Source organism: Tachypleus tridentatus, unplaced genomic scaffold, assembly GCF_004210375.1.
Source record: "Tachypleus tridentatus isolate NWPU-2018 unplaced genomic scaffold, ASM421037v1 Hic_cluster_2, whole genome shotgun sequence".
Lineage (NCBI taxonomy): Eukaryota > Metazoa > Arthropoda > Merostomata > Xiphosura > Limulidae > Tachypleus > Tachypleus tridentatus.
The window spans coordinates 5361829-5381951 of NW_027467782.1; the positions used below are offsets into that span (position 1 = coordinate 5361829).

Below are 20123 nucleotides of genomic sequence, written 5' to 3' on the forward strand. Positions count from 1 at the left end.
GATTTACAACACTAAACTCAGGGGTTCGATTCTCCTCGGTGGGCTGAGCTGATAGCCCTTTGTGGCTTTGCTATACGAAAAACAAACAAACAAATCTAAAACTCGGATTATGATCCTATTACGATCAGTATCAAAATCAGTAAAAAAGCTTTATTAAAATAACTTAGTATCTAACAACTAATCTTAGATTCAGCCAAGAAAGGTTTCACTTTGTTCTGTATTCACAACAGAGTAAAACTATCGAGAAATTCACATGAGACTCTGCAACTTGTAGTAGTTGTTTCATCAGTTCTAACCGAAAGAGGTACTGTGAAGACAAGTTATTGGAAAATATGTCTTTTCGTGCTTCGTCAATTTCATTTCAGCATAAGAAGGAAGATGGCGGATTTTGATTGTTTTCTGAATTTCGCGCAAAGCTACTAGAGGGCTATCTGTGCTAGCCGTCCCTAATTTAGTAGTGTAAAACTAGAGGCAAGGCAGCTAGTCATCACCACCAACTCTTTTACCAACGAATAGTTGGATTGACCGTCACATTATAACATCCCCACGGCTGAAAGGGCGAGCGTGTTTGGCGCGATGGGGATGAGAACCCACGACCCTCAGATTACGAGTCGCACGCCTTAACACGCTTGGCCATGCCAGGCCAAGGCGGATTTTCCTTACCCGATTTACCCAACATTTAATCCAGAAAGATAAAGGCTATTCTGAGACATTTTTCATAGTACCAAACGAGTCATGATTGAAAGACACGCCAGTTGCCGCCATTTTTGGTCACCATAAACTGTTGCTCCGTTTCACTAAACATATTAAAGTAGTTTTTGTCCTCACAGGTGAACATTAACATAACTTTGTAACCGTCGAGAAGAAATATGTTTGCCAACCATGTTGATAACCGTAAATCCGATATTGTAACGTTTAAAATGGAAATGGTATGTTCATTAAAGTAATGACTATCTAAAAGTCCTGTAACTGGATGTGTATATATTTAATCTAAAAATAAGTTATAAACAGTAGACTTTATGTTTTGAAGCGGAACGGAAAATGATTTAGGTTCTATGTATCTAAATAGCTATTAAACCAGATTGTTTTGAAATACAGTGTCATGAGCAGAGTACTGCAGATACTGGTGTTTGCACACGTGGAAAACATATGTTGAATTTAGTCATCAGGCGTAATGCAGAATAAATCTTCACTTTACATCAAACTATCAAGTTATTATTGTTCTGCAAAAATATCATTCATATGAGTACAGACAATGTTTTTAATTGTGTGGATATCCCTTGTTATCAAAAATATCATTCATATGAGTACATACAATGTTTTTAATTGTGTGGATATCCCTTGTTTCTATGTATCAGTGTTTGATCCTTTCTTTCTCTCATTAATTAAAGCTAGGATCATCCTTACCCACAGAGAACAGCTTACATCTCTTAGCTTCAATACTGAAACTTAAGTTTTTACGCAGGCTTTGTATTTATACAGATGCCGAGATAATAACAATAAACGAATTTATCATTTACATGAACATTTACAAGAAACACCAAAGGATGTAGAAAGAAACTGATATATTTTGTTTGTTATCACGTAGACAGAATGGATTCAACGATGTTTGTTATCACATCGACAGAATGTATTCAACGATATTTGTTATGACATGGACAGAATGGATTCAACGATGTTTGTCATCACATCAACAGAATGGATTCAGCGATGTTTGTTATCACATGGACAGAATGGGTTCAACGATGTTTGTTATCACATGGACAGAATGGATTTAACGATGTTTCTTATGACATGGACAGAATGGATTCAACGATGTTTGTTATCACATCAACAGAATGGATTCAACGATGTTTGTTATCACATCGACAGAATGGATTCGGTATTGGGAAAGAATTAATTCTGAGCTGCCATAATAATTCAACTTATGACACAAAATGTCTGTCAGAATAGGGTCATTTTTCTGTTTCTCTGGTGGCCCGGCACCATAATAACTCAACGTATGACACAAAATGTCTGTCAGAATAGGGTCATTTTTCTGTTTCTCTGGTGACCCAGCATGGCCAGGAGGTTATGGTTCTCGAGTCGTAATATTATGATCGCAGGGTCGAATCCCCATCACTCCAAATATGCTCACCCTTTTAGCCGGGAGGGCAAAGTGTTATAATGTTATGGTCAATCCCACTATTCGTTGGTAAAAGAGTAGCCCAAGAGTTGGATGTGGGTGGTGATGACTAGCTGCCTTTCCTTTAGTCTTACGGGTAGCGTAGGTGTAGCTTTGCTCGAAATTCAAACCATACAAAATCAAACCTGGTGTTTTAGTAAAGGTTTCTCTAATTATTCTAGTTAGACTATAGATCTGAATAACTCACGCGTCCCTTCTTTGTGTAAGATCAATGTAACAAGTACCTCAGTTTTTACAGCAGTCAGCAAGTACCTCAGTTTTCACAGCAGTTAACAAGTACCTCAGTTTTCACAGCAGTTAACAAATACCTCAGTTTTCACAGCAGCTAACAAGTACCTCAGTTTTCACAGCAGTTAAATATTTATTTCTAAGATCATGAAACACATAAGGTCCGTGTTTCAAATAAAATCCTTCTGTGTCTATCACGCCCACAGTCATAATTTTATGACTAGAAAATTATCTTGTCTTAATATTCATTTCTTCCAGAGTTTGAGATTCAAAATAAATGATTATGTAACTAAAGGGTTATTGTGTTCAGTCATAAGAAACTTCTTCAAAATACTAGACACGAGTAAGATATGTTTGTCTTGCACATACGGACGTCATGAACTAGATTCTGAATAATGTTAAATACTGACACATTTAAATTGAATATCATGAAGATGTTACATTAATGTGGTGTACAGGGAATTAAATTCACCTTAAAACTCACTATGTACCATCATGATATCGGTTGATAAACTGCTTACAAACTGTGGTCTGTCAGGGATAGTGAACACGAATAGTCATCTCCAGATAAACTGCTTACAAACTGTGGTCTGCCAGGGACAGTGAACATGGGTAGTCATCTCGAGATAAAATGCTTACAAACTGTGGTCTGCCGGGGATAGTGAACACGACTGGTCATTTCAAGAAAAGATACACAAATTTGAAATAAATGAAACTGGATTTATTCTATGTTGAATTGTGTTGAATCAAAAATGAGAAAATAGGTTAGGCTCACTTGTGATTTGCTTTATAACGCCTTGGCCACGCTCTTTTTACTTTCCGCGAGAGAAAATAGTCTTGCAGGAATATACTATTATAATTCAAGATATTAAACTGTATAAAAAACTGTATAATAATATTCCAAAGTGTTTCGTTTTACGTAAACAGGCTTTAAGTGTTTATGTTGTTGTGTTGGTTGTTGTCAAATTTCCGCATGTTTCGGGAAAAACTTTGAATCAATATCGATTATAACGTTGTATGTTATTTATTTACTGTTTTAGAAATCTGATTAGTTGTTATTTTTTAATTCGTAAAGTTCCTTAGGCTTGGTCAGGAGGTTAGGGGAACTGGACTTGTAATATGAGAGCCGCAGATTGGAATCCCTCTAACACCATATTAAATGAACCATGAACCCTCGTGGAAGGTTAGTACATATTAAATGAACCATGAACTCTCGTGGAAGGTTAATACATATTAAATGAACCATGAATCCTTGTGGGAAGCTAGTACATATTAAACGGACTATAAATCCTTGTGGGAACTTACTACATATTAAATGAACCATGAACCCTTGTGGGAACTTACTACACATTAAATGAACCATGAACCCTTGTGGGAGGTTCGTACATATTAAACGGGCTATAAACCCTTGTGGAAACTTACTACATATTAAACGGACTATAAATCCTTGTTGGAACTTACTACATATTAAATGAACCATGAACCCTTGTGGGAACTAACTACATATTAATTGAACCATGAACCTTTGTGGGAACTGACTACATATTAAACGGACTATAAACCCTTGTGGGAACTTACTACATATTAAATGAACCATGAACCCTTGTGGGAACTTACTATATATTAAATGAACCATGAACCCTTGTGAAAACTTACTACATATTAAATGAACCATGAATCCTTGTGATAGAGTACGTACATCTCCACTATAAACATTTCAGCTGAATCACTTCTCATATTAAGTGAAATATACACAATGTCCAATATTAAGCCCCCACGTGATTGTCAGAACACAGATAGACCATTGTGTAGCTTCATACTTAATTTCAAACAAACAAACTGTACGAAGTTCTGTAGCTTCATTCTCTTTGATGCCAGATTATTTGGTGATAAGCCCTATAGGATTGACTTTCTTTGATGCAATATTTGGTATTAAGCCCAATAGGTTTACATTCTTTTTGATGTAAAATTCGGCATTAAACCCTATAGGTTTGATGTAATTTTCGGTATGAAGTCCTGTAGTTTCAATTCTTTTTTATGTAATGTTTGGTATTAAACCCAATAAGATTGAATCCTTTTTATGTAATGTTTCGAAATAAACACAATAGATTTGATTCGTTTTGATGTAATATGTCGTATTAAACCTAATATGTTTGATTCTCTTTGGTTCAATTTTCCGCATAAAGTTCTACAGGTTCGATTCTTTTAATGTAATATTTGGTATTAAACTCAATAAGTTTGATTTTTTGTGATGTAATATTCGGTATTAAGCCCAATAGGTTGAAGTGTTTTATGCAATATTCGATATTAAACCCAAGAGGTTTGAATATTTTTATGTAATGTTTGGTACTAAACCCAATAGGTTTGAATATTTTTATGTAATGTTTGGTATTAAACCCAATATGTTTGAATATTTTTATGTAATGTTTGGTACTAAACCCAAGAGGTTTGAAGTGTTTTATGCAATATTCGATATTAAACCCAAGAGGTTTGAATATTTTTATGTAATGTTTGGTACTAAACCCAATAGGTTTGAATATTTTTATGTAATGTTTGGTATTAAACCCAATATGTTTGAATATTTTTATGTAATGTTTGGTATTAAACTCAATAGGTTTGAATATTTTTATGTAATGTTTGGAATTAAACCCAAGAGGTTTTATTTTTTTTATCTTTACTTTTTTTAATGATCTATTTCAAAGTGCTTTGCGAAGGGAGGAAAATAAGATAAAATTAAACCTGTTTGTGGCTCAGATCTTGAGTGATTTACCTTTTACCTCCTTTACTAATGATGCCAGGTTTAATACCTTGTCCAATTAAGTGACGTCGAAAAAATGGACGTGAAAGTTCACCCTGTTTTGGGCTGTCATTGTGTACCTTACGAAAAGAAACATGAAAAATGCAACATAAGAAATATATATTTTTAAAAGAGTTATTCTTGCCTTGAAAGTATTGAAAGTTTACCAGATGTGTTCCAGTTTCTTGGCGTGTTTTAAAATAAAAGATACACACACACACACATATACACTCGTATGTCTAACGAATCGCTTCTTTGTGGCCCGGCATGGCCAAGCGTGTTAAGGCGTGCGACTCGTAATCTGAGGGTCGCGGGTTCGCATCCCAAACATGCTCGCCCTCCCAGCCGTACTTCCCTCTAGTTTATAACTTTACAGTTAAGGATTGTAAGAGCAGATATTCCTGGGTATCTTTGAAAGAAATGAAATGTAAGAACTAACCACAACAACAAACAACTTAATATCTTGTGTTTTATAAAATTGAGTAACAATTTCAAAATTTCCTTTTATGAAAAACTTGTTTTTTGATTTTTGTCTTACCCTCGTTGAAACGTGTTGATTTTGGTTTCATCATTGTTCAAAAGTTTTGTAGGGTTTTGTTTAATTTTCGTCAAATATTTTTCCCATAATCTTTGTTAATGACTTTTTCTATCTTTTGGGTTTTATTATCTTTGAAGTTTTGGAATTACCATGTTTTTAATATAATTTGTCTCGGACCCGATGTTGGAAATACAAGACATGTTTTAATAACTGTAGATACTATCTCTTCGTTACTTTAGGACAAGCCATTAAAATGACATAAAATGTAAAGTTCCATTATGCCTTTTTTTTATGATGAATTTTCTTAATGAACACATACATAATCAAATGAAACTTGACTATATTTCCACTTATCAAATCAGTTACTATTTGTGGCTGGCATCAGGAATTATAAGGCACCTCATCTGACGCTTTATGATAAGGACAAATACAATTAGTAGACAAATACAGTTAGTTGACGTATAAAGTGGCTGAACCCTGATGTAATTATAAAGAGAGAGAGGAGGAAGGAAATCAGCTCGGGGTTTGAAAGAACTATTTTATATCTTTACAAACACTTCTTTAGATAAACGTATCCTTATTCGTCTTGAATCACCAGTTGTTGAGGATCATAATGTAATTGTACAACTTCTCTTTTGAGTGGTCATCCAATAATTGAATACTGATTTTCTAAATGAAATTGCTTTGCTCTGTATACTTTTGTAGATGTTTTGAATGTTACGAAGATCCTAAACTCGATCTCAACTATAACAATATTACTTTAATTCCTAAAACTAGACTGTTCTTGTGTAAAAAAAAAAATAATCAAACTAGACATTGAAGTTTTTACCTGCACAGTAATTTATTTGTAAAATTTTAAAAAATATATAAGTTAAATTTTTGTAATAATTCTACATGATTCGGTGGAAACAACTCCACAATTTTCCAGATGATAGACCACGAAGTAAATATAAAGCTTCTCATCAACATGAGGCCCCAGCATGGCCAGGTGGTTAAGGCGCTTGAGACGTACTCTGAGGGTTGCGGGTTCGAATCCCTGTCACACCAAACATGCTTGCCCTTTCAGCTGTGGGACAGTTATAATGTGACGGTCAATTCCATTATTCGTTGGTAAAAGAGTAACCCAAAGTTGGCGGTGCCTGGCGATGACTTGATGCCTTCCCTCTAGTCTTACATTGCTAAATTAGGGACGGCTAGCGCAGATAGCTCTCGTGTAACTTTGCGTGAAATTCGAAAACAAACAAACAATCATCAACCGATGCATTTATGTAATTAACATATTTTTACAATGGTGCCATTCACAAAAACAAGCCTCCCAGTGGCTCAGCGGTATGTCTGCGGACTTACAACGCTAAAATACGGGTTTCAATACGGGCAGAGCACAGGTATCTCATTGTGTAGCTTTGTGCTTAATTCAAAACAACTACAACAACGATTTCAAAAAAAATTACTTCCATGACTCCATGGCCTAAATGTTTGTTTATATTAATTCTATTTTTAACAATTTCTAAGGATTGTCATATATTTAGTTCAACTGTTTCGGTTACTTGTTTAAATACTTTTACAATATCTCAGTCAATAACATGTGTAGTGTACGAGTAATAGAGAAAGTTTGTTCCTGAATCCAAGAGACTGTGGATTGTTGGACGAAATGTTTGTATAGTAATACAAAGTAGAGAAGGTTATGTGTAAAAAGCGGTTGGTATGGGTAGAGAACAAGAGTTGGCGGTGGGTGGTGATGACTAGCTGTCTTCCCTCTAGTCTTACACTGCTAAATTAGGGACGGCTAGCGCAGATAGCCCTCGAGTAGCCTTGCGAGGAAATTCAAAAAACAAACAAACAAACAATGGATAGAGAAAGCACTATGCAGAGGAGCGAACAACGTTTCGACCTTCTTTGGTCATCGCCAGGTTCACAAAGAAAGAAAGGGTTACTGACCGATACCTGACCACATGTTTGAAGGGGGGTTATGTAACTGAGTGTAGAAATGTAGAGGGCGTACTTAGAAGGTTTGATTGTATTATATTATATTATTAATATAGTTATAAAGGTGTTCCTTTGTATTGGTTAATTTTGGGCTAGAGTTGTTGTATAAGTAAGGCTTCTTCAATTTTAAGTTTGTTTATTTATTTAGTATTTGGATGTTTTTTATGGTTATGTTGTGTTTACTTGATTTGCAGCGTTCGAAAACTTTTGAAAGTGACTTTTTGTGTTCTTTTTTAAATATATATTTTTCTCTACAAATGGGTTGTCTCGTAATCACGAATTGAAGTAGAGAAGGGTTGTTGGTGTTGCTTTGTTGGCAACTGTGAACCAAAGATCTTTCGTTAGACCAGCCTCCCGCTAGTACAGCGGTATGTCTCCGGATTTACAACACTAAAATCAGGGGTTCGATTCCCCTCGGTGGGCTGAGCAGATAGCCTTTGTGGCTTTCCTAAAAGAAAAACACACACACTCGTTAGACCAATTCTTCATATTCAACTTCAAGGACTCGATGTTTTGTTTTGAAACATTCAATACAACTTTCAAAATATATAAACGTTTGGGTTGAGAAAATTGTAAAGGACCGAACAACATTTCGGTCATCGTCAGGTTCACAAACCTACATAAAACTTTTTTCAACCCAAACCAGCCGTTTTTACATATATACATATTTCCCTACAACTGGGTTTTCTCGTCATCACTGATTACAACTTCCAAAATGCTATTTCAATGTTGATAAACATTTCCAAGAGTAAGACTATTTTTACTGAGGACAGTTATTTGTCAACCTTGAACTGCACTGTGTGAATGGTTTTCAACATCCTCATAACATCTATGATGCTATGTGAGCCTATTAAAAACAATAATAAATGATCTTCAACTATATCTTACGACTTTCCTTATATTAGGCGTAACCACGATCTAAAACACAGAAAGTGCGTCTAGTAGGATGAATAAAGTTTATTTTTGTTATTATTGTTTGTACATTGACCTCATTTGATTAGGATTTAATGTTTCTGGTTAACCCCCCTTTGTAACCGGTTTAACTGAAAACCTTTGGGACTAAGCCCCTAAAGCTTGTATTGCTTGTAAAACTTACACCATCTAAAGTCTAGGATAACCATGACTTCCACATAATTTCTGCCGGTTGGTATTGATTTCAGTGTAACTTTTACTGGCCTTCTTGAAATCAATGATTTTAGAGGAGGTTACGATCTTCACTCATGTTGGAGGAAAACTCGTTTTAGAACACAGCTTTCTCTATAAAAGGTAAACACAAAACATTCATTGTTCTAACACCAAACATCGTTTAAATATAATGTTTGTGCTTATTGTTTGTCACCGTGATGAACAAAACGATCTGATCGATCGATTTCCGATCTTAGGATCACTTTTCATTTATTTAACGATCACTCTTTGATAAACATGTTCTTCATTAATTAAATCTTATCTGGATAAAATATACCTTATTAATTTTAATAACTTACAAAATGTCTTATATAAGATAAACCAGTTACATCTAGAACTATGCTGTCCACCCGAATAACAAAATCAAACACCCAACGAAGATCAACAGTATACATTATTGAAAGAACCAAAATATGTAGCCATGCTATTGATAGTCTTAGCTGGTTTAAAATTAAGTACTAAGCCACATAATGGGCTATCTGTGCGCTGCCCACCACGGACATGGAAACCCGGTTTTTACGTTGGGATTCCGAAGACATACTACTAGGAGCCAAATTTTTGGATATAATGAAACCATGTAAACGTTAGGCGCAGGACCAAACAAGTAGGATCATTGTTTATTTGTTTTGAATTTCGCGCAAAGCTTCTCAAGGGCTAACTGCGCTAGTTGTTCCTAATTTAGCAGTGAAAATTAAGCGGTCGCACCAAACATGCTCACCATTTCAGCCGTGGGGGCGTTATAAAGTGACGGTCAATCCCACTATTCGTTGGTAAAAGAGTAGCCCAAGAGTTGGCGGTGGGTGGTGATGACTAGCTGCCTTCCCTCTAGTTTTACACTGCTAAATTAGGGATAGCTAGCGCAGATAGCCCGAAGTGGCTTTGTTATAAGAAAACACACACATACTCCACCACTTTATATATATTATACGTCATAAGACTTCCCAGTTATTCACTAATCAGACAAACACGTCTCTTTGACAGTATTTTCTCCTTTTAGTCAAGACGCCACAACTTATTAACATTTCTGGTCATATTCCCTCTTGAACTACCAGTTATATTCGTGACTCTTTTCTCAATTTGTTTGTGAAAGTATCTTCTTAACATAAACTTTAAGTCACTTTTCATATCTTTATACCGATATCTCTATGTGCGAAACGACTGGTTCTTTAAACATTTCCTTAATATTCGAATTAATGACTTAGCAAGACAACTTTGAGAAAACTGTCGAAACCTTTCATGAAGAAATATATGGGGTTGGAATGGACAGCCCACCAGGACTCATGTTGGTTGACTCTTTCCTCTATCGTTAGAAACACACATCCACAATTACAGGTTAACAACAAAACCAATCAACTGTTCTTCAGTGTATTAATAACCCATTCATCAGCTGTTCTTTTTATGCAATAGCATCACGGCTCCCGCTAAAACAGCGGTAGGTCTTCGGATTTACAACGCTCAAATCAGGGGTTCGATTCTCCTCGGTGAGCTCAACAGATAGCCCGATGTGTCTTTGCTAAAAGAAAAAGCACACAAACACACACACACGCAATATCATCATACAGCTGCTAGATAAAACTTACAAACTGCTTTATATCAATCCCAGTCCTCGGTCTTTAGAGCAATTTTGCTGGTACCTGAGGAGAAGCTATTATCTCAAACAAGGACGAAGTATCTACGTGTATTCTGCTTGTCAGTCGTTCTACCGGAAACTAACTAAAGACACATTCCATTTACGTAGAATATCCCATCCAAACAGTTTCATCTACAATTCAAACAGCTACCATGCATTTTCAACAAGGGTAATATAAAGAAAAGCGACTACTTCCAAACTAGAAAATACAAACTCACTCGTGAATGAAAGTTTATCGAAAGCCATTTGTTCGATATTTTGACACGTAGGGTGCATCTGAACACACCTGTTTCCGACAGTCTATGTTTGTCCTTGAGTTGTTTGGATTTTTAGCACTTCTTAGGAACCAGTAAAACTCAAATAATATCATTGTTTTATTAGCTTTAATTTAATTATTTGGGTAGAAATACGCTGAGAAAACTAATAATAGTGTTATTTAATCAAAAGTTGAGCTCAAAATTTTGAATACGTATTAGAAAAAACAATATGTATTTTTGTTCGTTGTTGGTAAGCTGCACAACTGCCCATTTGCGCCATTTTCATCTCAAGTATCAAAACACTGTTTTAAATATTAGTAGCTTTCGACTAAACCACTGTGGTATGGAAGAAATGTATTTGTTTTAGATTCATTTAAAGTTTACTTTCATGTGAACCTAACTACCAACAAATGAAATATCACACAATCGTTCATAGAGAGGCCCGACATGGACAAGTGTGTTAAGGCGTTGGGTTCGTAATCCGAGGGTCGCGGGTTCAAATCTCGATCACACCAAACATGCTCGCCCTTTCAGCCGTGGTGCGTTATATGTGACGGTCAATTCCACTATTCGTTGGTAAAAGAGTAGTCCAAGAGTTGGCGGTGGGTGGTGATGACTAGCTGCCTTCCCTCTAGTCTTACACTGCTAAATTAGGGACGGCTAGCACAGATAGCCCTCGATATCTTTGTGCGAAATTCCAAAACAAACAAACAATCTAAGCATTACTTTTTAATTATTGTTACGTAATGCATTGTTTTATCAATAAACGACAACAGCCAATAATACTTAAACATTTACAAATAATATTGTCGAGTGAAATAATAACTATCATTGAATATATTTTCCTTCCATGTTTCCTCATTTCTTGACCAATCAACACAAAACTTGACACTAAGGGAAGGCAAGCGCAAATAGTCCTCACGTAGATTTGCACGAAATTAAGAAATTAAATAAACAAACTGTGGCCTATCATTTTAAACGGCTCGGCTAAAGCGTTCGACTCGTAATTCGAGAATCGCGGGTTCGAATCCTCGTCACACCAAACATGCTCGTCCTTTCAGCCGTGGGTGTTCTAATGTCCCAATCAATCCCACTATTCGTTGGTAAAAGAGTAGCCCAAGAGTTGGCGGTGGGTGGTGATGACTAGCTGCCTTCCCTCTAGCCTTACACTGCTAAATTAGGGACGGCTAGCACAGATAGCCCTCGAGTAGCTTTGTGCGAAATTCAAAACAAACAAACAAACGTTCACAGAGATTGTAGCCAAGTGTCGGTTTCAGATTGTGTTCTTAGACAGTTCCGGTATCCGACTTTTGAATGTGGTCATTCTTGTTAGCTTGGATTAAACCTGAATTAGAAACAAACAAAAACATTTTGTGTTCTTAATTTAAACTTAAATTATCATTTGATTTGTCTAATGTACTGTTTGTTTTTCTTTGCTTTAATATAACAGCAAAATGGAAAATATTTGAAAGAGGTACATAAATAAATACAACAAATACGTTGTGAAAGTGAAGAGAGTGAGTATATGTTTACATGCCACTTCTCTCGTTTTGTGAATAACTTAAAGAATGAACCGGACTGAGTGAAGACCGAAGACCTCCTCTTACATCGTCCGACGTTTTAATGACAAAACACCGCTAAAGATTTTTCAAAATAACGTCTCTGCTAGTTTTCACAGTAACAGATAGATCATGTTTTTTTACTTTCACAACGAACGATGGAATATATATTTTACTTTAACATAAAAAATATGCTACATCTTTTACTTTGAATGTGAAAGATAGACAATATATATTTTACTTTAACATAAAAAAATATGCTACATCTTTTACTTTGAATGTGAAAGATAGAAAATATATATTTTACTTTAACATAAAAAAATATGCTACATCTTTTAATTTGAATGTGAAAGATAGACAATATATATTTTACTTTAACATCAAAAAATATGCTACATCTTTTACTTTGAATGTGAAAGATAGACAATATATATTTTACTTTAACATCAAAAAATATGCTACATCTTTTACTTTGAATGTGAAAGATAGACAACATATATTTTACTTTAACATAAAAAAATATGCCACATCTTTTACTTTGAATGTGAAAGATAGACAATATATATTTTACGGCGACGAACGAACAATGGATTTTAGTGTTATAAGCCCATAGACTTTCTTCTGTCCTTCTAGCAAATTAGAATATGCTGATACTTCGATTACTTGACTAGTGAAGAAACTAGTTAGAATATTAATTATTTTATACATCTTGCAGTACGTCGTACTTTACGCAATCTACTATGAAACACCACTTTGAAATACATAATTTTAAAATACAACTATTAACCGAACCAGTACAGATTTTAATATGAAAATAAAATACGTAGTTTAAGTAGATGATCCGGTATAAGCCAGTGTATAAGACGATACTTTTTAGTCTTAAAACAATGTCTGATTTCACCTCTCGTCTTATAAGACCTATGAATACATAGGCTCAAAAGTAAAGGTGTAGTAAGAACTCTCCGGTCGGTAGCATATTTATCCAAAATTGTGTAGTTTATTTTACTTTGTTTTTAGTAGCCCCCCAGTGTGGTGGGCAGAGCACAGATAGCTCATTGTGTAGCTTTGTGCTTAATTCAAAACAACAACGTTTTTCAGTAAATGAGTCGATATCATGCCATCTAGTGTGTTATAATAACATATTTGTCTCGAGTTTTTACACCTAGAAGTTATTTCTCAAACGTGTTAATTACAATTAATCAAGTCATTTTGATCTGAAATGTTTTGATCGTATTTGTCATTGTAAAATATTGGTAATATTGTATGTAGCACACGTTAATTTTATTAACATGTTTTAATTGCTCTTTTTAATTTCGCGCAAAGCTACACGAAGGATATCTGCGCTAGCCGGTTCCTAATTTAATAGTGTAAGACTAGAGGGAAGGCACAGCTAGTCACCATCATCCACCACCAAAATTTAGGCTACTTTTTTACCAACTAATATTGGGATTGACCGTCACATTATAACGCTTAAAAGGCAGAAAGGGCGAACATATTTGATCAGATGAAGATTCGAACTAGTGACTCTCAGAATGCGAGTCGAGCGCCTTTATCACCTAGCCATGTTAGGCCCAATATGGTTTTGTAGAACATCATAAGGTTTGATATTTTGATTATATAAAACGATTTAAAATGTAATGAAAACTTCGTAAAGTTGCTTGTTACATGTTTGTGATATAATGAAGGCCGGATTGAGCTGTGTGTAGCATTTGAATTGCATGAAAAAAACACAATCGTGGTTATATTGAATATCCTAGAGTTCATTGTTTAAAAGTGACACATACTCTTTACAAAAGTAACATCCTAGACTTGACAGACAACAGAGGTCATGTTATACACCAAACCTCAAAGAAATACACTTAACTAGCTCAAAACATCCAGGGTCGTTTTATATTTGGAATCATCTTGTACACCGAAAAATATGGTAGTAGTTACAAACTTAAACAACTATTCTGGCTAACTATACCGTTATCATTAATTGTTACAGACAAGAAACAATTAGAATATAATTAAAATCATTATACTTTATTTTCACATGCACTACCCTATAAAATAGTTTATTCTCAGTTTAGGTAATATATGTTAATTAATGAAAGTTAGAACACCACATTACATAATTATCAAACATATAATACATTGAAAACGTGGGGGCGTTATAATGTGACGGTCAATCCCACTATTCGTTGGTAAAAGAGTAGCCCAAGAGTTGGCGGTGGGTAGTGATGACTAGCCGCCTTCCCTCTAGTCTTACACTACTAAATTAGGGACGGCTAGCGCAGATAGCCCTCGTGTAGCTTTGCGCGAAATTCAAAAACCAAACAAACTTAAACCAATAATATTTTATTGATCTGACACGAAGATCTAAACTTAACAATTTGCAACTAATTATGACATTTTCTGAATTATCTTCTCATTATCAATGTTAACATGAAATTATTATACCATAAAACAAGTTTGACAACTTATATGGTGAATGTATTTATACATAATTTATAGTCAGATGGATATATTTTTTTTTTATTTTAAAGAGAAATATATGCACCTGTAATAACTGTTACAATACCTGTACTCGTAATAACGTTACAAGCTCAGAGTATGTGATGTTACACTTGTTAAGGCACTGATTGTCAGACCAAAATGACAATAACAGTTGTGCACTTTGAAAACGGAGGTAAACAGGATTTTTTCGCCAAAACGCATTCGTGTTTAATAATTTTTTGAAAGATCTGCATGTTCTGCAAGTGCAACATGTGCAAAATCCTATAAAAGTGACGGGTTCTCGGTTTCCATAGCTCAGTGTTAAGCCACCGACACGCAATACAGTTACGCCAAGACTGACTGAAGCACAACGCAACAACGTCATTGGTCGCTTGGAAGCAGGCGAATCTCGATCAGATGTTGCCAGATCTGTGAACGTCCACCCAAGCACCATCACAAGGCTATGGAATCGTCACCAATAACATGGATCAACTCGTGACCGTTCACGATCTGGCAGACCTCGTGTGACCACGTCCGCACAAGATCGCTACATCCGGTTACGTCACCTTCGGGATAGGACCACCACTGCGACGTCTACTGCCTCAAACATACCAAGGCTGCGTAGAATTTCCGATCAGACCGTACGCAACCGTCTACGAGATGCAGGAATCCGACCTCGACGTCCAGTCAGAGGCATCATCCTCACCCAGCAACATCGTCAAGCACGGCTGCAATGGACTCAGGCACATCGGGTATGGTATCATCGACGATGGAGGCATGTTTGGTTCAGCGATGAATTGCGTTTTATGCTTTGTAGGCAGGATGGAAGGACTCGTGTTGACCGTCGCCGAGGTGAACGTTTTGCTGAAAACACAGATTTGGTGGTGGCAGCGTCATGATGTGGGCTGCCATCGCCTACAATGCCAGAACAGACCTTTTGCACATTCGAGGGAATCTTACGGCTCAACGATACGTCGACAAGATTCTTAGGCCCCATGTGCAACCCATCATGATGAACGTCAACCACGTTTTTCAACATGACAACGTCCGTCCTCACACAGTCCGACTCACCACTATCTTCTTGAGACACCACAACATCAACGTTCTGGCCTGGCCCTCCAGATCACCAGATTTAAACCCCATCAAACATCTTTGGGACGAGTTGGACCGACGTCTGCGACGGCGACAACCTCAACCGCAGACTCTACCTCAGCTTGCAGCAGCTTTGCAGGCTGAGTGGACAGCCATTCCACAGGATGTGATTCGTCATCTCATCGCTTCCATGGGCAGGAGATGCCAAGCAGTTATTGATGCTCACGGGGGCATACTCGTTATTGACGTTGAGTGACGTTAAAATTCAACTAGTGAGCGTGGACTTTACCTTTGCAGACTTTGGATGTTCAGCAGTGAATGTACAAAGTTTCAAAATGTCTTACAGAACGACACGGAATAAACTTGTTAACAATTTATCTCAAATTTTGCCTTTTGCGCTTCTTTTTTGAAAAGTTTAGTTCATCCTCAGCTTTTAAAGGACATACTTCTCTAATCAGTGATTGACACCCATGTTGATGTAGTAGCAGGAAGTAGAAATAGTTCATCCTCAGCTGTTAAAGGACACACTTCTCTAATCAGTGATTGACACCCATGTTGATGTAGTAGCAGGAAGTAGAAACAGTTCATCCTCAGCTGTTAAAGGACACACTTCTCTAATCAGTGATTGACACCCATGTTGATGTAGTAGCAGGAAGTAGAAATAGTACATCCTCAGCTATTAAAGGACACACTTCTCTAATCAGTGATTGACACCCATGTTGATGTGGTAGCAGGAAGTAGAAATATACTCTTCAAAAAAAGAAATGCAAAAGGGATATTTTTTGATTTTAAAGAGAAATATATGTAATAACGTTACAAGCTCAGAGTATGTGATGTTACACGTGTTAAGGCACTGATTGTTAGACCAAAATGACAATAACAGTTGTGCATTTTGAAAACAGAGGAAAACATCGGATTTTTTCGCCAAAACGCGTTCGTGTCCAATAAAGTTTTTGAGAGATCTGCATGTTCTGCAAGTGCAACATGTGCAAAATCCTATAAAAGTGACGGGTTCTCGGTTTCCATAGCTCAGTGTTAAGCCACCGACATGCAATACAGTTACGTCAAAACTGACTGAAGCACAACGCAACAACGTCATTGGTCGCTTGGAAGCAGGCGAATCTCGAACATATGTTGTCATAGCTGTGAATGTCCACCCAAGCACCATCACAAGGCTATGGAATCGTCAGCAACAACATGGATCAACTCGTGACCGTCCACGATCTGGCAGACCTCGTGTGACCACGCCTGCACAAGATCGCTACATCAGGTTTCGTCACCTTCGGGATAAAACCACCACTGCGACGTCTACTGCCTCAACAGACCTTTTGCACATTCGAGGGAATCTTACGGCTCAACGATACGTCGACGAGATTCTTAGGCCCAATGTTCAACCCATCATGGTGAACGTCAATGACGTTTTTCAACATGACAACGCCCGTCCTCACACAGCCCGACTCACCACTGTCTTTTTGAGACACCACAACATCAACGTTCTTCCCTGGCCCTCCAGATCACCAGATTTAAACCCCATCGAACATCTTTGGGACGAGTTGGACCGACGTCTGCGACGGCGACAACCTCAACCGCAGACTCTACCTCATCTTGCAGCAGCTTTGCAGGCTGAGTGGCCAGCCATTCCACAGAATGTGATTCGTCATCTCATCGCTTCCATGGGCAGGAGATGCCAAGCAGTTATTGATGCTTACGGGGGGCATACTCGTTATTGACGTTGAGTGACGTTAAACTTCAACTAGTGAGCGTGGACTTCGCCTTTGCAGACTTTGGATGTTCAGCACTGAATGTGCAAAGTTTTACACATTTCATACAGAACTACCCGGAATAAACTTGTTAACAATTTGTCTCATGTTTTGCCTTTTGCGTTTCTTGTTTTGAAGAGTATATATTCAACTATGCTTATTTTATCCATAGTCTGATGTGAGTGTTTAAACCCTTCAAATTTATATTATTTCGTTTGACTAGAAACTACAATTCTCAGATGTTCATAATTTGTATGTTTACCTGGTAGCTAGACCAACATATTTCGTATTATTTGTGAAACTGAAATCATAATCTAATTTGTATAACAGAACCAGTTAACTTTTATGACCTTATCTTTCTCGTGTTATTTGTAATTCTACTAGTTCAAAACGTCAGTTTTTGGTTTTACTGGTGGTGTTCACATGTGTCTGTCTTCTAACTCAAAATTCCATGCTTATATTTTATTGGTAGTGTTTGGACGTGTCTGTGTTCTAGCTCAAAAGTGAAGTTTTATTTTACTGGTAGTGTTCATATGTTTCTGTATTCTTGTTCCAAACATCAAGTTCTGGTTTCACTGGTAGTGTTCGCATGTGTCTGCATTCCAGGTTAACAACATTGGTTCAGGTGTTGTTCGAAATAAATGGCTGCAAGTAAAGGTCGAAAATAATGAACATAATGAAATGTTTGAAACATAACAGTTGAGAACAGCAAGTTTGAACGTTAGTAGATATATTTAACCTAATTTTTGTTTAATTATAAGTTCGGAAATAGAAGTTGTGTATATTTTTTGTATTCATGAGATCTCGTAGTGCTTGAGCCGCAAGTCGTAGCTGGCTGTGGTACTGTTTGTCATTTAGTATAAGCTAGAATGTTTTAAACTAGAAAGCCTGTAAATTATTTTATAGAGTATAAAGTGTTGAAAAATGTGTTTGTTTGTTGGACTTAAAGCCACTTTGAGCTGTCTAGTATAGGTGTACAAACAGAAATACTGTTTTATACTATATTTTTTTAATTTTGTAATTTAAATGTTCGGTAGTGGGAGTTGCGGGTCCTAAAGATAGTATTGACATGAAAAGGTTTAATAACTTAGGTCAAGAATACCAAGAATACCTTAGGCCAAGAATTTTCATTTTAAGCTATGAGACATTGTGGAGTGATTAGTGTTGTTTCAACAGCATAATTAGATAAAAGAAGTCACGTGGATATTGGGAACCAGTTTGTGTGTTCGCTATCGCTGTTATTGAGTCGTTTTACGTTAATTAGTTTGTTTGTTTTGTTTAATTTTGTGCAAGGCTATACGAAGGCCACCTGCGCTAGTCATTCCTAATTTTGCAGTGTAAGACAAGAGAGAGACAGCTAATCATCACCACCCACTGCCAACTCTTGGGCTACTCTTTTACTAACGATACATTAAGATACGCGGTTTCTTTTTTCCGCAACAAAACAGAAAGAAAAAACAAAAAATGGCAAACCGAGTGTTTGTAATTTCAAAACTTTAAACAACTCAGAAAAAAAAATCGCAGGGGTGCGGTATCTATCAGATGCAACAATGATTTAGTAATAAATCGAACTCGAAGTGAGTTTGTGACGGTTAGGGTCTTTGTTTACTATGATTTCATCTGTTGCTGTATGTGGACAGAGCCAACTACTGAAGATTTCTGTCATTATTTTCAAAGCAACTAATAAAACTGTTTTGGGTTTGAATTTTGCAGCTGGGAATATGGTTTATAATTATTTTTTAACAGCGAGTTTTCGACAGTGAAATATAACAAAACGATTGTTTGTTTCTTTCTTAGGTTAGCCTAAAGCTTCATATTTTACTATATACTTTCTGTCTGCAGCGAGAAATCGAATTCTTGGCTTTAGTGTCAAAGCCCGCTGAACTATTATTGACGCGACAAAACGAAATTTTGTTTTACTTGGATATTTGAACATAAGTACGCAAGAGGTCTCTGTGCTAGCTTTCCCTAATTTTGGACTGATAGATAGACACGAGCAGCATTTACTATCAACTCTAAAATTGCTCTATTCGAATTCTTCAATCTCACTGCCACTATTGAAACTATTGGCGCTTATATTTAGGTGAAACGTGAACTATGGATCTTTAGATGCATTGCCCGAATGTAAACCGTTCGGTCAAGCTCAACCCACAAACTATTGTATTTTTTGAAACTAAGTTGAATGGACGGTAAAATATTATATCGATTTGTTTGTTTGTTTTGGAATTTCACTTTAAAACTACTCGAGGGGCCATCTGTGCTAGCCGTCCCTAATTTAGCAGTGTAAGACTAGTGGGAGAGGCAGCTAGTCATCACCACCCACCGCCAACTCTTGGGCTACTCTTTTTACCAACGAAAGTGGGATTGACCGTCACATTATAACGCCCCACGGCTGGGAGGGCTAGCATGTTTAGCGCGACGCGGGCGC

The 20123-nt window shown here is 36.6% G+C and overlaps 1 protein-coding gene across 4 annotated transcripts in view; it reads right to left on the reverse strand.

The window, feature by feature from the left end:
• Window positions 1-20123, reverse strand: part of LOC143242663 (dynein axonemal heavy chain 7-like) — a 619118-nt gene that overhangs the window by 84357 nt on the left and 514638 nt on the right. The window lies entirely within an intron of this gene.